Here is an 18,016-nt window from a genome sequence, read left to right as displayed (position 1 = left end):
GTGGGGGATGGGGGTGAGGGAAGAGGTCAAGGGAAGGAGCTGTGGGAACAGGTTGCACATTTGTGATGTAGCCAGTTCAGCATTCCTCCAGGTGGTCCCCCCACAAGAGACCCCCTCACCCCCGCCAGAGCCCACACTTACTGCAGCCGGATGCGGGGAATGAATGAGCAGGTGCGGTGAGCCTCCTTTTACATGGGGAGGACCCCACAGGGCCTCAGCGTCCCTATCTGTTAAATGGTTTGGGGCAGAGTTTGCAAACTTCCCAGCAGAGGCACAGAGAGGGTGAGGAGAGGGAGGCATTCACCAGCCGCAGGAGACTTAAGTGGGGGACGCCAAGAACTCAGCCAGCAAGACACACATTGTGAAGAAATATTTAATGCAAAGGAAACCATGGCGAAAAACATATCAATATTTTAAATAGAGATAGGATCTGACACAGCCTGGGAGAAGCAACGAGGTGGTTGGCACAAGTGCAGCATCGGATCTTGTCTTTCCTTAAGATTTTGGTATTTTGTTCATCCTGGATTATTTCTGCATTTATTTTGAATTTTTTAAATATTGCATTAACATAGTATTTATCTTGATGGCAAGGTTTCCTGTTTCTTTCTTTTTTTTTTTTTTTTTTTTTCCTTTTCTCAGTGCCTCTTTAAGTTTTGGATTTGAGAAAAGCACCTTTCTTGCCTCCTCTGTCTTTGGGGCCACATGATGATGTCCTTGGGGGGAAGCATGCTCAGCCACCTTGCCCAGCCCACGCAGCAACGGCCAGACCTTCTGATTTCTCAAGAGGGCCTGGAAATCTAGACTTCTTTTTGTGAAATGCCCTGATTTTTAAATGTTACCAACGTACTTACATTTTTCAACAATTCTGGGGCCGCATTCCTCCCCCCCCCCGGGTGGGGGGCTGCCAGTTTGTGACCCTTGTGTAGAGACATGGGCTGGGGCCTCCAGGCGCCTGCAGTGGGGAGGTTCTTGCAGGGATGACAGGAGCCCCGGGGAGGGGAGGGGGGCCCCTCAGCTGGAGGGCTGAGGCTCAGATCACAGAATAGCAGCATATTGCACAAAGTTCTAGAAGTCCCGGAATCTGGTGGCTCCATCTTCCTGTGTTAAGAAATTCTCCCCTCCCTGACTGTCGGTGCTTTTGCAGACGTACCATCCATTTCCCAACATCTTCAGGGGGAGCCTATTAAAAATACACATTCCAGGGGTCCAGGGCCCACAGGATGCTTCAATCTGGGTGGGGGCCAGGGAACCTGCTTTTTCAGATCCGGGCACAGGAATTAGGAAGTTGAGAAGCCCTGGAAGTTATGAGACAGGTTTTGGGGAATGACCTTGGGTGTAACCTCCCTGAGACTCAGTTACCGCCTCTGTAAAATGGGGACAATGTGATTTCGCCTCTTGGCGTTATGTAGAGGGCTCAGAATGAGGGCGCAGTTTCTGTCGTCCGGCAGGTCAAGCGCTCTGTGAGGAAGGGACGTACTTCTCCCGCCAGGGAGGCCCAGGTGCTAGGCTTTTGGGTTCGAATTCGCGGAGGGCCTCGCCCCCCACTGACGTCACCGAGTCACCTCTGGAAATCTGCTTGTCGCGGGTGGTGGAGTCCACACCACAGCGGGCCAATGTGCATATTAGCATAGCCCCGCCCCCACCACGCGGTCCCCGCTCGCGGGTGGCCAGCTGCGATGCCACTCAGCGTCCCACCTCCTGGCCCCGCCCACGGCGCGAGCCCCGCCCCCTCGCCTGGGCGCAGCCTACCCCGCTGCCTGCCCCGCGCCCCGCCCCGCCCGGGGCCTCCCGCCGTCCGGGCTCCTGATTGGCCGCGCCGCCTGCCAGTGCCCGTCCCCCGGGCTCCGGCCCCGCCCCCGGAGGGAGCGGGCGCTTGCCGGCTAGGCGGCGGGTTCGGCTGCGCGGCGAGGCTGAGGCGGCCGCGGCGGCCAGAGCTCAGGTAAGGGCGCGTGCAGCCGCCGGCCGGGCCGGGGTCCGGCGGCCCTGCCTCGGGCTCGGGGGGCAGGGGCGCGGCCGGGGCGGAGGGCGGCCCCGGGCGGCCCGGGGAAGGCGCCCTGGAAGGGCTCTGGTTTGGCTGTGGACCGAGTTGGGGGTCGCGGTCCGTGAGGAAGAGGCTGCGTCCCGGGTCCCGGCCGGAGTCGGGGGTCGGTCCGTGAGGAGGGGGCCGGAGTCGAGGGTCCCGGCCGGAGTCGGGGGTCGCGGTCCGTGAGGAAGAGGCTGCGTCCCGGGTCCCGGCCGGAGTCGGGGGTCGGTCCGTGAGGAGGGGGCCGGAGTCGAGGGTCCCGGCCGGAGTCGGGGGTCGCGGTCCGTGAGGAAGAGGCTGCGTCCCGGGTCCCGGCCGGAGTCGGGGGTCGGTCCGTGAGGAGGGGGCCGGAGTCGAGGGTCCCGGCCGGAGTCGGGGGTCGGTCCGTGAGGAAGAGGCTGCGTCCCGGGTCCCGGCCGGAGTCGGGGGTCGGCCCGTGAGGAGGGGGCCGGAGTCGAGGGTCCCGGCGGGAGTCGCGGGTCGCGGTCCGTGAGGAGGGGGCCGGAGTCGAGGGTCCCGGCCGGAGTCGGGGGTCGGTCCGTGAGGAGGGGGCCGGAGTCGAGGGTCCCGGCCGGAGTCGGGGGTCGGTCCGTGAGGAGGGGGCCGGAGTCGAGGGTCCCGGCGGGAGTCGCGGGTCGCGGTCCGTGAGGAGGGGGCCGGAGTCGAGGGTCCCGGCCGGAGTCGCGGGTCGCGGTCCGTGAGGAGGGGGCCGGAGTCGAGGGTCCCGGCCGGAAGTCGCGGGTCGGCCGTGAGGAGGGGGGGCTGGAGTCGAGGGTCCCGGCCGGAGTCGGGGGTCGGTCCGTGAGGAGGGGGCCGGAGTCGAGGGTCCCGGCCGGAGTCGGGGGTCGGCCCGTGAGGAGGGGGCTGGAGTCGAGGGTCCCGGCCGGAGTCGGGGGTCGGTCCGTGAGGAGGGGGCCGGAGTCGAGGGTCCCGGCCGGAGTCGCAGGTCGGCCCGTGAGGAGGGGGCTGCGTCCCGGTCCCGGCCGGAGTCGGGGCTCAGAGTCCGTAGGAAGGGGCTGAGGCTGTAGTTGGGGGTCTGGGCTGGGACTGGGGTAGGGGGGGCAGGGGAGGGGCAGAGCTGGGCATCAGAGCTGGCAGGGGAGAGGGAATAGTGCTAGAGCTGCAGGTGGCGGTTATCTGAGGAGGGGCCGAGCGGCCGGGCAGATGAGAACTTGAAAGTGGAGGGTGGCTGGGGAGGGGGCTGCAGGGGCGGGGGGAGGGGCGCAGCCAGCCGGGAGCTGGGGACCCAGGGGGGCGTGGGGGTGAGCTGGGAAAGGCGCACAGTGAGGCTGCGCTGGGCGGCAGGTGCGCCAGGCTACTTGGAGCAGGGGTGTGGGGGTGGATCCTAAGGGCCCTGGGGGCCCAGCGGTGGACGCTGTGACACCTGGTGCTGCTGTTTTGGGGGAGGGCAACTAGTCAGGAGGAAATGGGGGGGTCTTGGCTAGAAGTCAGTTGTAAGGATTGTGGAGGCCACTCGCCCCCCTGTTTTGGAGGGCTGATCATTTGGTGTGGGAGAGGGGCCTGCAGAAGCCCCTTGGCCACAGTGAGCTGGAGGAGGTGGGAGTCCAACACACTTTGGGAGGTCCGCTCCTAGGATGTAGGGTATAAGGAGACCGTCCTGGAAGCAGAAAGGTTTGTGTCCGTGACTGAATTTTTCAGGAGTTTTGGGGCTCAGGAACGAGGAACCCAGGTGGGAGTTCTGGGGGCCATAGTATTGAGACGTGTGGGTGGCACTTTGTTTTTCCTGGGGAGTGGGGGTTGCTGGGGGCTGGAAGGTGGGCGGGAGAAGACAGGTGTGATGAACAGCAGCTCAGGGGCTTTGATTGTTGCTGGGTGTCCCGGATGCAGAAACGCCAAGTTCCCACACTTGTTCAGTTGGACGCCGAGGTCTTGCGGACATTAAGAGTGTAGTGGGCTCTGGACGGCGGGCCTGTGTGCTGCTGCATGGCTGTGGCCTCGGTGCCTCTGACTTTGCTCCTCGGTGAGAAGGGACTAAGACGGCCATAGCAGGCACCTCATAGGGCTGCTGGGGGGGTCAGATGAGGGAGTGCACGCACCTAGCACACTCCTGGCACATGGCAGGGGGACGTGAGACGTTGATAATAATGTTCTAAATTAAGGGGTTTTTCTTTGGGAGGGGGAAGGTGGGTGGGTAGAATTACTGGGTTGTCACAGAGGGTAGGGGAGGGGAGGAATCAGCTGGAGCTTGACTCCGGTCCTTCAGCCTTGGGGTGCACATGAGATCACCCCTGGAGCTTTATTTATTTTTTTTTAATTTTTATTTATTTATGATAGTCACACACACAGAGAGAGAGAGAGGCAGAGACATAGGCAGAGGTAGAAGCAGGCTCCATGCACCAGGAGCCCGACGTGGGATTCAATCCCGGGTCTCCAGGATCGCGCCCTGGGCTAAAGGCAGGCGCTAAACCGCTGCGCCACCCAGGGATCCCACCCCTGGAGCTTTAACAAAGAATCTCTTCAGGGGGTGGGGTGAAGTCCATATTATTAAAAGTAAGGGGAAAAAAAAACCAAAGGGTCTGAGACCAGGAGATTCTGAAGGCCTGTCCAGAAATAGGCACATTCACTTAGAGAATGTTGCATGGGTCATTCTGATTTAGGTGTACCCCCAGGCGCCATTCCAATGTGTACCCTAAGGGGACCCGTGTGCCGCAATTATATGCTCTTTAATTATATGAACTCTATAGCTGGAGCTCATATGATGGACTTGGGTCTCTCCGCTCAGCACTGCCAACATCGGGGTGTCTTGGGCACTGTGGGGTCTGAGAAGCATCCGTGGCCCCATGCACTCCATGCCAGCAGCACCCTGAGTTGTGATGGCCCGGACGTCCCCAGACCTTGCCCGGCGCTGGCTGGGTGCAGAATCACCCTGGTGGAAACCTGCTGTTTCAGGCAAAATGAGGTTCTTTTCCCCTTTGCAGACCACATCTCACCTTTGATCCTTAGGAAGGTCGGCCCTTCAGATTTGGGGTTGCCTTTAAAAAAATTTTTCTTTTAAAGATTTTATTTATTCATGAGAGACACACAGAGAGAGAAAGAGAGAGGCAGAGACACAGGCAGAGGGAGAAGCAGGCTCCATGCAAGGAGCCTGATGTGGGACTCGATCCCGGGTCTCCAGGATCACACCCCAGGCTGCAGGCAGTGCCAAACCGCTGCGCCACCGGGGCTGCCCTGGGGTTGCCTTTTAAATCTAGAGCGCTCAGTTTGAGAGGAAGAATGTTTTTAGAAGATTTTAGAACCCGGCTTCCTTCTTGGTGGGTTTTCTGTGACTCTTGAACACACATTACAGTGATCTTATGCGTAGGATGAATCAATAAGTTCATAAGCATTGAAAGGTGCCAAACTTCTAGATTCATTTTCCTGTTTTTAACCTATAGTGTGTGAGGGTTGCAGAGAGGTCAGAGTTGTTTGGAGAATCTGTCTTACTTAGGAAATATCCTGTGCTTGATGCCATTGTTTTCTGCTCTCGTTTCATGCTTCGTAAAGCCCGTGGCCCTGTGGTTTGAAGGGAAGGACGATGGAATATGAATGACCTAACACACAGGCTCAGCTTCGAATTTACTGAATGGACGCATTATTTTTGTACACCGTGTAGTAGAGTAAAAAGTTGCTTCTTCCGTTCAAGGTGTTGTTACAAATTTTCTCATTTGCATCTGGAGACCAAGAATAGTCTTTAAAATGGCACTTACTAGGTCATTACTATTCTTGAAGCCCTTTGTAGTTTCTTACAAAAGAGGCATTGTGCACGGCCTCCGTGACTTTGGAACTTTCTGGAGCTTTCTAGAGAGGATGGTTACCAGGACAGTTGCACCATTGCTGGGTGTCCATGCAGAATTACTCCCTGCCTTCCTCTGTGCCCTGCAGTAGCAGCCAGCAGGTGACTGCCCTACTGGATCTTTGTCCTGGGGGAGGTTTGTCTTACGTCCGCTGGGTGCCCAGGGCCTCTAACGGCTGGCCTCTGCCATCCGAGGAGCCTCCCTCCACTTCCTGCTGTTCTTTTCGACAATTGTGGGCCTGGCTTCCTGTTGCTCCTCTCTCGTGCCACCCTTCGGCCTGGCCTCTCTGGCTGCAGGGTCTGGAGAAAGTCATGGCCTAGTCTTCTAGCACACCTTGGAGACCAGGTCGAAGAGCTGAAGAGGTGAAATGGCTTGTCCCCAGGGGTGGTGGGGTGGTGGTAGGTGGCCTCCATTCTCCTCCTCGTCCACCCTGACAACTGGCATGCAGGGAAGCTTCGGGCAGCTCTGAGACTCTTCCAGAAATGGCTACTAGTTTTCCTTGAGAACTTTGTAAAGGGGAAGTTCTTACTGCTTTTCAATTTTTACGTTGAGGTATAATTTCCACGTCATAAAACTCAGCCATTTTCAGCATAGGGTTCAGTTTTGGGAGGAAGTTTATGGAGCTGTGCAAGCATCCCCATAAAACTTTAGGGCTGGGATGCCTGGGTGGCTCAGCGGTTGAGCATCTGCCTTTGGCTCAGGACGTGGTCCCAGAGTTCTGAGATCGAGTTCCGCTTCAGGCTCCCTGCGTGGAGCCTGCTTCTCCCTCTGCCTGTGTCTCTGCCTCTCTCTCTCTCTCTCATGAATAAATACATAAAATATTTAATAAAAAAAACTTTAGAGCCTTCCATCACTCATATAAGATCCCTATAACCATTAACCATCAGTCCCTGTCCCCCCCTCCTAGCCCCCAGCGCCCCCCACCCCCGAACTCCCACCCCATCTGTGGACAAGCCCGTCCTTGATGTGTCACACACGTGGACTCACACACCATGGAGCCTCCTGTGTCTGGTTCCCTCCCTGAGTGTTGTGGGCTTGGGGTCTGTCCCCAGGGTGGCACATGTCAGGGCCTCGCTCCTGTTCGTGGGTGAGTAATATTCCACCTTGTGGATGGACATGCTTTGTTTCTCCATTCACCTGGCTGTGGATATCTGGATATCTGGATTGCCCCCACATCTTGGCAGTAAACAATCAAGCTGCTATTTCAGTGACTTTTTCCTGGCACTTTGTGGCCTGTTAAACTGAAGCTTGGGGGTGGCCCAGGTGTCAGCCCTCCAGGTTCTGCCTCTCTTTTTCACTTGAGTTAAGTGGTTCGTGGTCTCTGGCGCCACCCATCCTAGCTGGTTGGCCTCGTGGCCTGCTCAGGTGGGCAGCTCCAACACGGCCAGAATCTACTCTGTAAGGCACAGATGTATTGTCATTTCCCTGCCACCTCTACCAACTCATCACCCACTTGACAGAGTCAAAATGCCTCCTGCAGCCTTGGGGGCACTGTGGGGGTGGGCCCCACCTCACCTTTCCACAGTGACCTTCACTTTGCAGAACGTGCCCCTCCTGCCCCTCCCTGCCACCCGCTCAGTACAGGCCCCCTTTCCTGGATGGTGCGGTTTGCTTTCTCCTTTGTCTGAAGCCTGCCTGCCTGCCTTCCTTCCTTCCTTCCTCTCCCCAACAAAGGCTGCTTGTGTGCCTATTTTAAGCATCAGAGCGGGTGCCAGGCGCCGGGAGTGCCACGTGAATGAGATGCTTGTGTGCATGCGTGGGGAGGCGTGGAGATGGGGGACCCAGGCCCATTCTGTCCCTGGCCTGGCTCTCTGAGTGGGGTCCCTGAGGGTGGTGGAGATAGGCCATGAGTTCCACAGGTGCTGCAAGAAAAGAAGCCTTCCGGGGGCGGAGAGATGGGGATCCTGTGTGTAGGATGGGCCAGAGATGAGCTTCGCACTGACAAGTTTGCCAGGGGACAGGTGGGGGTGAGCAGCACCTCTTGTGCGAGTCCCGAGGCAGGGCTGAATCTACCCCGTCATTTCACTCAGGGTCTCCCTCTCGGCACTGCTGACATTTGGGTCAGGTTCCTCCCCATGGGGCTGTCCTGGGCTCTCTTGGGGGCTGAGCAGCATCCCTGACCTCACCCACTCACTGCTGGGAGCACCCTCAGTCGTGACAAACACAGGTGTCCCCAGACACTGCCCAGTGTCCCTGGTGGGGGGCAAAATCACCCCTGGCTGGGAAATATTGGGCTGAACTATTTCTTTTTTTTTAAGGTTTTATTTATTTATTCATGACACACACACACACACACACACACACACACACACACACACACAGAGGGAGAAGCAGGTTGCATGCAAGGAGCCTGATGTGGGACTCGATCCCAGGACTGTAGGATCACGCCCTGAGCTAAAGGCAGGCACTAAACCACTGAGCCACCCAGGGATCTCCATGGGCTGAACTATTTCTAATCAGATCGTATGAATCTGTGATTGCATTAAAGTAAAAAGGCCTGTTTGGGTTTTTTTTTTTTTTTTAAATCAACTATTTTTTAGAGCGTTTTAAGGTCCGTAACAAAATTGAGCAAAAGGGATTTCCCATATACCCCTCCCGCCCCCCTGCCCAGGCTCCTGCATTATCAACATCCCCATGAGAGTGGGACATTTGTTATAGTCAGTGAACCTCCGCGGACACGTTTTGATCACCCAGTGTCCATAGATGACATTCAGACTCACTGTGGGTGTTATATCATGGGTTGGGGCAAATGTATGAGGTCACGCATCGCCATTATGGTATCACACAGAGTAGTTTCACTGCCGTAAAAAATCCTCCACCAATTCATCTGCCCCCGCCTCCCTGCCACTATTTTGTTTCTACGGACAAAGTGATAAGAATAGCTTAGTAACCTTGAATTCCTTTTCGAAAAGATGTAACTCTGTAGGCTACGGAGGTTTTTTTAAAAAAATATTTTATTTATATATGAGAGACACGGGCAGGGGGAGAAGCAGGCTTCACACAGGGAGCCCGATGTGGGACTCAATCCCAGGACTCCAGGATCAGGCCCTGGGCCGAAGGCAGGCATTAAACTGCCAAGCCATCCAGGGATCCCTGGTTGTGGAGTTTTCTATTAATTATTCTCCCATGTTCTCTACTCTAAGAAACTGTACTGATGAATAGAAATAGGATTCGAACCTCATATGTATTTATATACGTTTGACCAGCCACATTCAAAAAAGCAATTAGGTGAAACTAATTTTAATGCTACATTTTACATAACTCACTATATCCAAAATACATTTCAGCATGTCATCAATGTGAAGAAACTACAAATGAACTATTTTACTTTCTTTTGTATGAGGTCTTCAAAATCCAGTATGTATTTTACACTTACAGATTTTTACACCTTGGGATGAGCCACATTTCCTGTGCTCAGTGCCACATACTGGACATCGCAGGTATAGGAAGTGAATAGGGTAAATTTTAGGAGAAAATCAGACCTCTAAAGGCATATGAGTGTAGATGAGTATTTGGACAAGTTGTGAGTTGTTTTTAGAGCTACTAAAGTATCTGGTGGTTGAGAATGTGGATTGAGGGTCTTAGGAAGTCAGTTTTGGAAGATTTCCCTAGACTGTCCAGTCCAGGGGATGACAAACCATAGCCCTCAGGCCAAATCCAGCTCATTTTGTTTTTGTGTGGCCCTTGGGTTGAGAATGGTTTTTACATTTGAAGTGGTTTAAAAAAAAAATGAAAGGAAGCATAATATATCATGACATATGAAAATTATATAGAATTCAAGTTTCAGTATCCACCAATAAAGTTTTATTGTCACAGAGCCACACACATTTGTTGACATGTTGCCTACAGTGGCTTTCAGGCTACAACGTAATGAGACTGTAGCTTGCAAAGCCAAAAATACCAATTCCCTGGCTCCTATAGAAAAGTTTGTCAACCCTGCTAGTGTAACTTGTGGGATTTACAGATGAGGAAACAGGCCAGGTTTTGTGGTTTCGTGGCAGTGCTGGGACTTGAACTTGGGATTCATAGTTCAGCTTTATCCGTTCGGTTTAGCACCAGTCTTGGGAGAGCAAGTGACACTTCCCTTAAGAGAATTGCCTCTGATGCTCTCTTGCCGGGAGCTCATACCCCATAGCCTCCTGGTTGAGCAGAGGTTAATGATTTGGGGACAGATGCATAGGATGATTTTTCCCCCTAACGTCATGCCATACTTAGTGAGACTGATTATTTATTTTCTTTAGTGTCACGAGACGTAACAGCCAATCTTAGAAATAATGGGATCTTAGATTTGATGAACTACAGCATCCGATAGCTCCAAATAGATCCCATTTTTAAATGCCAATTATGTTTATTATCATGTTACTTAAAGATGCACGAACGTAAAACTGCATATAAATGTCTCATGCTCATGGCTTTTAGCTATAAACCAAAAAAGCATATCAAGTAAATAAAAATAAAACAGCAACACGACGGAACAGTGGTCTTCCAAACACATATTCAGACAGACAATTTTGACGTCAGGCGATGAGTGGTTTTTTAGAATGATGTCCAGGAGTGACAGTTTGCCCGGAGCCAGGTTTGAACACCCATTCGGGTCACAGTGAATTTTGTTGTCTGGAGCCAAGGACGTTTCTCTGTTCAACACAGGCTCAGCTTAGAAACGCCTCTCTCTTTAGGCTGAGCACTGACAAGCCGTCGTTCTTCAGGTAGGCTTAGCTTTAAAGATTTGAGGCCAGGATGAGAAACAGAAGGTTTGTTTTGTTTTTTTGTTTTGTCTTTTGGCAAACGGCTGCTCTGGGAACGTAGGGTTGTTTCAGTTGGCAACCAGAGGTGATGGGAGGAAATGGGGCTGGGGGGCTGTGTTTGTCGTTTAAGAAACAGATCGGCACCCATCTCTGGGTCTGGGTCTCACCGTTTCTGGGTCTCACTGAAGGGCTCCAAGGGCCCCTCAGCTCTGTATGAAGGAAGCAAAGTCACGCCCACAGCGTTTGCAAGCCTCAGACCCCTGGATGTGGGTTTGGGGCTCAAGAGGCCTGCTTCTGCCTCTGGTTCTCAATCTGACCAGATCCCCTCCTCTGTAGCTGAGAAGTGGGGCACAGGGTACGGTAAGTCTCCAAGGGGGCCTCTGAGAAAGATGGTGCACTTAGTTATGAGGCTTGGTTTTTTTCTTTAATAAAATCTTCACTTTGGGCTAATTTTAGGTGTAAGGAAAGTCGTGAAAGCAGTGCAGAGAGTTCACATGTACCCCCTCACAACTGCCATGCGAGCTAACATCCTGCATTCCCCTGGCGCCTTCGCTGTTCTCAGAAATTAACCTGCACGCATGGCTGTTAACCAGAGGCCATGCATTATTCAGAATCACTAGGTTTCCCCTAACGTCCTTTTCTGCCCCAGGACCCCATGTTACCCTAGGCCCTCAGGGCTGAGACAGCCTCTCTGATGTTCCTTGTCTTTTTTGTCTAGTCTTGAGGACGCCTGGTTAGAAATTTTGCACAACGACTTCCAGTCTGGGTTTGTCTGATGTTTCCTTGTGATCGGACCAGGGTTATGGGTTTTGGGGAAGAACATACAGTGTGAGGACACATCACACCCGCATGACATCACCTGTTACCCTTGGTCACCTGTCACAGGTAGTGTTTGCCTCCCAACTCGGCGGTCAGAGGCCTGATCTGTGTCCTTCCACCCTTCCTTCCTTCTGCCAAGGGGACCCTGGGGCGGAGGACAGCTCACTTTCCCATGCTGGATTCCTCACCCCGTCCTCCCAGCTTTGAGGTCCATTCTTACAGCTTGATGTAAACTTTCTCCTGGCTCCACTACCCCCAGCAGAGGCTGTGCTGGAGATAATTTGAGGGAGCCAGAAAATTATTGTCTTACATGTTGTGGCCATGGACACTGCAGGGGGGTGGAGAACCGTTCCCTTCTGATTTGAAACACATGGGTGCCCCCCCCTCCCGACCCAAAACCATGCATTACAAACCACTACTAGTGGCTTTGTGTAGGTACCACATTTTAATAAAAGGAGGGGGAGCTTTAGATCTGGGGGCAGAGTTGGGACACTTGTGGCCCAGGGCCAGATGCTGCCTGATGGTAGTGGTGTTCCTTGCTTCTACACCCAACGGCCTGCTTCCCACAGGGTTATTGTGGGTCTCTGCTTACATGTTAATACTGTGTCTGGGGAAACAAAAGGTTGCTGGAATGCAGGCTGTTTTGTGGGGAGGTGTTTGGGTGTCCTTTGAAAGCAGAACTGGGCCTCAGAGGGAGGCCGCCCTGGAGGAAGGATGAGTTCCCTCCAGCATCCTGTCCAGCCACCTGGGGCAGTGAGCAGCCTGGCCACACAAGGCCTTTTCCTCAGTGGCCTCATCACGCTCAGCTACCAACCACGGGCTGTTGCCAGGTGCCGGGTACGTGGCCATCCCCTGTCAAGCCCCCTGCCTCCAGGGGGAGGGACCTGTCAGCTGTGGCCTGCACCATGGATCAAGCATCTGTCACACCAGACATCGTCCCCATTTACTTCTCCCTCTGTCCTACTCAGCCCAGTTTTAGTGTCCCACCCGCTCCCCACGCCCATTTCCTCCCTAATTACCCATAACATCAAAGTCACCACCTTAACCATTTCTTTCTTTTTTAATGTTTAGTTTTTTTTTTTAAAGATTTTATTTATTTATTCATAGAGACAGAGAGAGAGAGAGAGGCAGAGACACAGGCAGAGGGAGAAGCAGGCATCATACAGAGAGCCTGACGCGGGACTCAATCCAGGGTCCCCAGGATCACGCCCCGGGCTGCAGGCGGCGTTAAATCACTGTGCCACCGGGGCTGCCCTAATTTTTAGTTTTTTAAAAGATTTTATTTATTTATTTGACAGAGAGAGTGAGAGCATGCACACAAGCAGGGAGAGCAGCAGAGGAAGAGGAAGAAGTAAGCTCCCCATATAGGGCTCAATCCCAGGACCCTGAGATCATGACCTGAGCTGAAGATAGTCACTTACCCAAGTGAGCCACCCAGGTGACCCCTTTTTATTTTTTTTTTAAGATTTTATTTTTTATGTATTTATTCATGAGAGATACAGAGAGGTAGAGACACAGGCAGAGGAAGAAGCAGGTTCCCTGCGGAGAGCCTGATGCAGGACTTGATCCCAGGACCCCGGGATCATGACCTGAGCTGAAGGCAGATGCTCAACCACTGAGCCACCCAGATACCCCCGTTTTAAATTTTTTAAAAAAGATTTAGTTATTTATTTTAGACAGAAAGCATTAGAGCTGGAGGGGAGAGGGGCAGAGGGAGAGAAACCCAAGCAGACTTCCCCGGGAGCCTGACGTAGGGCTCAGTCCTACAACCCTGAGATGGTGACCTGAGCCAAAACCAAGAGTCAGACAATTAACTGACTGAGCCACCCAGTGCCCCTCAACTGTCTCTAAGTGCACAGCTTAGCGACATGAAGCACACTCACACTGTCAGGCAACCACCCCCACTACCTGTCCCCAGAACCTTCCATCTCCCCACACAGAGACATATCCCCATGAAGGACTGTACCCATCTGCATCCCTCTCAGTCCCCTTTCCCACTCAACCCCCCCGGCCCCATGAGCCCCTTTCCCGACCATGGAGGAACCTGTCCTGGACGTGTCACACATGTGGGCTCACACACACTATGTGGCTTTCTGTGTCTGGTTCCCTCCCTGCACGTCATGTGCTGAAGGTCTGTCCACGTTCATATTTTATGGCTGAATAATATTCCATTGTGTGAATACATCACAGTCTTTATCCCTGCATCCATTGCTGGACACATGGGTTGCTTCCACTTTCTGGCTGTTGTGAATTGTGATGCTGAGAATGTGTGTGTACCAGCTTCTGTATGGACAGATGTTTTCAGTTCTGGTGGATACCCAGGAGTGGCATCGTGGGGCCCATCACCTATTAAACTTACTGATTGTGCTTCTGTGCCCAGTGGGACTTTAGTCCATTTGCTGCTGCTTTCACAGTTCAGCCCTGGGGGCTTTGAAAGGATTTATGCTCTTCTGGCTGATTCCATTCATCGGCTCCCTACCCCCATCCTCATTTCTGCCTCGGAGCCTCAGTTGGCAGGTCCCTGCACCAGCCCGCCCGGGGCAGCTTTCTCTGCACGATTGATTTTTCTCCCTTGCCCCCCTGGGGTCCCGCCCCTGTTTCCCTGCCCTGGAATGCCCTCCACACCGGCACACCCCGCCCCTCCTGAGGCCACCTCTTGGCCTCCCCCTGCTTTTACCTACCCCCACGTCCAGTGTTCTCCAGCTCCTGATGCTCTGAACCTGTGGGACCCCCAGCCACCTCTGTCTGCAGTCACCAGGGGGCCTGGCTCAGTTTTCTTTACACTGAGCTTTGTTTTTTGTTGGTTTGTGTCTTGCCCTCTCCCTCCTCCTTCTTAGGGTGACTAGCTGGCCACTCTTGTCTCACTTCACATTGCGTATGGTGATTTCCACCCAGGGCTACATTGACCCTGAACTGCCCCTCTGAGATCCTGTCTTCAGATGAGTACACTGAGGCTCCAGAATGGGGGAGCCGAGCTGGGGAAGGCCCCAGCCCCTGGGCTCCCCCACTTCATAACTCTTCCTTGAGACAGTTCCTGCATTTTGCATAGGATTTTTGGGTCTCGGGGATGGACCACCACACTTCTTCTAGCAGTGGAATTGGCTCCCGGATACCTGGATCCTAAAAATAAAATAAAATAATATAAAATAAAAATAAAATATAAAATAAAATAAAATAATAAAAATAAAAATAATTGCTCTCAGGGTGTCTGGCTGTCTCAGTCAGTGGAGCATGCGACTATTTTTTTTTTTAAGATTTTATTTATTCATGAGAGACAGAGAGAGAGGCAGAGACACCTCAAGCCCCTCAGGGAGCCTGATGCAGGACTCCATCCCTGAACTCCAGGATCACTCCCTGAGCTGAAAGTAGAGCTCAACCACTGAGCCATCCAGGCATCCCTTGATCTCAGGTTCTTTTTTTTTTTTTTTTTTTTTTTTAATTTATGATAGTCACACAGAGAGAGAGAGAGAGGCAGAGACACAGGCAGAGGGAGAAGCAGGCCCCATGCACCGGGAGCCCAACATGGGATTCGATCCCGGGTCTCCAGGATCGCGCCCTGGGCCAAACGCAGGCACCGAACCGCTGCGCCACCCAGGGATCCCTTGATCTCAGGTTCTTAAGTTCAAGCACCATGTTGGGCATGGAGCATACTTAACACAAAAGTCAAAAAACTTTTAAAAAATTATTGGTCTCACATGAAAAGATGCTCAGTGTCATTTAGTTCTCAGGGAAATGTAAATCAAAACTGGAGTGAGACAGCACTTCACCCCACCAGGACGGCTGGCATCAAACTGACGGCAGTGGCAAGTGTTGTCACAGATGGGGAGAAATGGGAGCCCTCACAGGATTGGGGGAATGTAAGGGGGGCAGCCACGGTGGAAGATGGTCTGGAGATTCCTCCAAAAATTAAACATGGAGCATCCTTCTGACCCAGCAATTCCACTCGTGAATGTCCACACCATGGTGTGAGTCCGCGTGTGTGACATGTCCAGGACAGGCTCGTCCCCGGACGGGAACAGGGCTCGCAGGGACCGGGGGCTGGGGAGCCGGGAAGAGGGGGCAACAGATGATGGGGACAGAGTTACTTTTTGGGGTGATAGAATGTTCTGGAACTAGATAGAGGTGATGGTTGCACAATTCTGCGAATATACTAGATGCTTTTGAAATGTACACCTTGGTTAAAATTGTAAATTTTCTATTATATATATTTTATCAACACCTGCCCCCCACTCCGAAAACACCTCTTGGTCTAAGTGGTCATATTCCAGAGCATGCAACCATTGATGATTAAGGGCCGAGGGGGAATGACCCTGTTTTCTTCCCGAGAGCCCCTCCCCTCCCTCTGCCTTAGGTCAACCCCAGTGAAGCCGTGATCACAGACACGTTCTCATTTTAAGTCACGTCCTTGTGAGTCTGGCACAAGGGCATGAATTCCTCTGCGTCTGGGGCTGCTGAACAGTCACACTCTTGACTTTGGTCTTGTCAGCTCTGGGCCTTAACTGGCTGTGTGTGCAGCTTAGGTGGGGAGGGCAGGCAGGTGCTCCCAGGCCTCTGGGAGAAAGCGGTGAGTAAGGTTAAGATGTGGCACTGCTGAGGAGGAGGGACCCGGGGAGTAAGGTATGTAAGAGGTGAAAGGTTGGGAATTACAGAGCTTTCTGGAACCTTCTGGAACATGGAGCACATGGTGGCACAGTGAGGCTTTGGGGTTGGAATTCCTGCTCAGCCCTGGATGACTTTCTCCCTGTGTGGTTTGAGCCTCTCTGTTGATTTCCTTATGGGTAAAAACGAATAGGAATCACCACCCAGGACTGTCTTAAGGGTTGGGATGGTGTGTGAGGTGGTGACCCTGCTGTACTTGTGATGACTATTCTGTTGGTGCCGCGTGTGAACATTCACCTCATGGTGTGAGTTAATATTAACAACTGCCACCGCAGGTGTGGACCAAAGCAAGGGTGGGATCAGACCCAGTCCTGGTGACATGGCTGCTTTGGCCTAGGAGCTGGACTCATTTGGGAACCAGAGGGACTGTCTTGGGAAGCTGTTGGTCTCTGGGTGGCCCTGGGCCGCATGTGGGGTGGGATTCCGTCGTGGTGGGTTGGACCTGACACCAGAGGCCACTCTAGGAGCGGAGGCTCTTAGCAATGAGCTGCCATGAAGCTGGATGGGATCGGAGGTAAAGTTCAGAGGGCACTACCTGCTGCCCTCGCCCCACCATGCTGGACCCCTATCTGTGTTGCAGAAGGGGAAACTGAGGCACATGCATTTTATCTCCTCTGTCTCAGGTCAGGGCCTTGGTGGGAGTAGAGTAAGGAGTTGGTCTCAGTTCTGTTTGAGGCACTGTCCCCATGACAGGTGACGTGGGATACCCCAAGAGTGGCCAGGTTGCTGGAGGACCCAGACGGACAACCCACCCACGTGTGATCACCGTGCTGTCCCTGGGCAGTTACCTTCTGTTGTTTCTCCATTATCTCTGTTCTGACTCAAGGCCCAAGCCCAGCAATGGATGGTGTGTGCCCTGAGACACAAGCGGCCAAAGTGGCTCCCACCTCAGGCCCAGTGGCCTCTGGTGCCACACATCTACCCCACATGTACGTTTTTCCAGCCACCCACCCCCTTTCCACTCAGAGCCACACGAAAGAGACTGGACCCCAGCCACGCCATTTTCCAAAGGCTGTTGGCCCTGATGGTTGGATGCAGGTGGCCAAAGGTTAGAAATTTCTGGATGGGACAAGAGGGCTCCTGGTATCACGGTGACAGTTTGTGGGAGTGTGACAGCACACAGACCACCCTAGTTTCCATGGAGAGCAGTGTCCGGTCTTGCACTTGCTCTGGGAGCAGGCCTCAGGGCTGGGGGAAGCATTTGCATGCTGGCAGCGGTGTCCCTCTGCCTGGCAGTGAGGGTGATCCTGGGACCTCCCTGTAGAGGCTGTGGAGGGCTCCGGGCTGACCCCTGTCAGGAGCGCACCATGCCAGGCCTGGCCTGCCCCCACCCCCAGCCCCCAAAAGATGGAAAAAAAGCAGAACCATTCATTGAGTAACCCCCCTAGGTGCCCAATACCCTCATGGTCACCAAAGTTGTTGATCTAGCCCTTAAACCAGGACGACCCCAAGTGTCCACAGTGGGGGGGGGGGGAGGGAGGGAGAGACCCTGCCTCGAACATTGTTCCCAGTGCTCCAGGTCATGGGATGAGGACATAGGAACTGCCGTGTCGAGGAGAAAACCAGCCAACTCCGAAGCCTCCTCCAGCATCGAGGGGGCTCTGCTTCCAGGTTTCCTCACCTGTAAATGGGGAAGTGAGAATGTTTAGCTCAGAGTCATGGCAGCGATGAGATGCGATCGTTGCAGATGCTGTGAGCGCCGCCACGCGCTCTGCTGGGCTTTCGGCGGCTTTGTCGTCGTGCAGGTGCAATCCCCACTGTGCACTCTGAGCCTTCGTGCCGGTCTTTCTCCTCCAGATGTGCTGCCTGGGAGCCAGGGCCTCTCCCCTCAGCACTGCTGACATTGGGGGCACTTCAGGCACTGTGTGCAGCATCCCTAGCCCCCACTCATTCAATGCCAGTAGCCCCGTGTCCCCAGTCGTGACCACCCCAGATGTCCTCGGACACCACACAGGGTCTCCTGGGGGCAGGATTGC

General features: G+C 53.7%; 1 protein-coding gene across 1 annotated transcript in view; it reads left to right on the top strand.

Moving 5' to 3' along the window:
* Positions 1–1,879: 1,879 nt before the first annotated feature.
* The window catches only part of GNG7 (G protein subunit gamma 7), a 121,117-nt gene continuing 104,980 nt past the window's right edge, over positions 1,880–18,016 (top strand). The window contains exon 1 of the mRNA XM_041762564.1: positions 1,880–1,939. The gene's annotated coding sequence lies outside the window, so the exon portion shown is untranslated. The remainder of the gene's footprint in view (positions 1,940–18,016) is intronic.

The sequence above is a fragment of the Vulpes lagopus genome, chromosome 7, assembly GCF_018345385.1.
Source record: "Vulpes lagopus strain Blue_001 chromosome 7, ASM1834538v1, whole genome shotgun sequence".
NCBI classification, from domain to species: domain Eukaryota; kingdom Metazoa; phylum Chordata; class Mammalia; order Carnivora; family Canidae; genus Vulpes; species Vulpes lagopus.
This window is presented reverse-complemented; position numbering and strand designations above follow the sequence as displayed.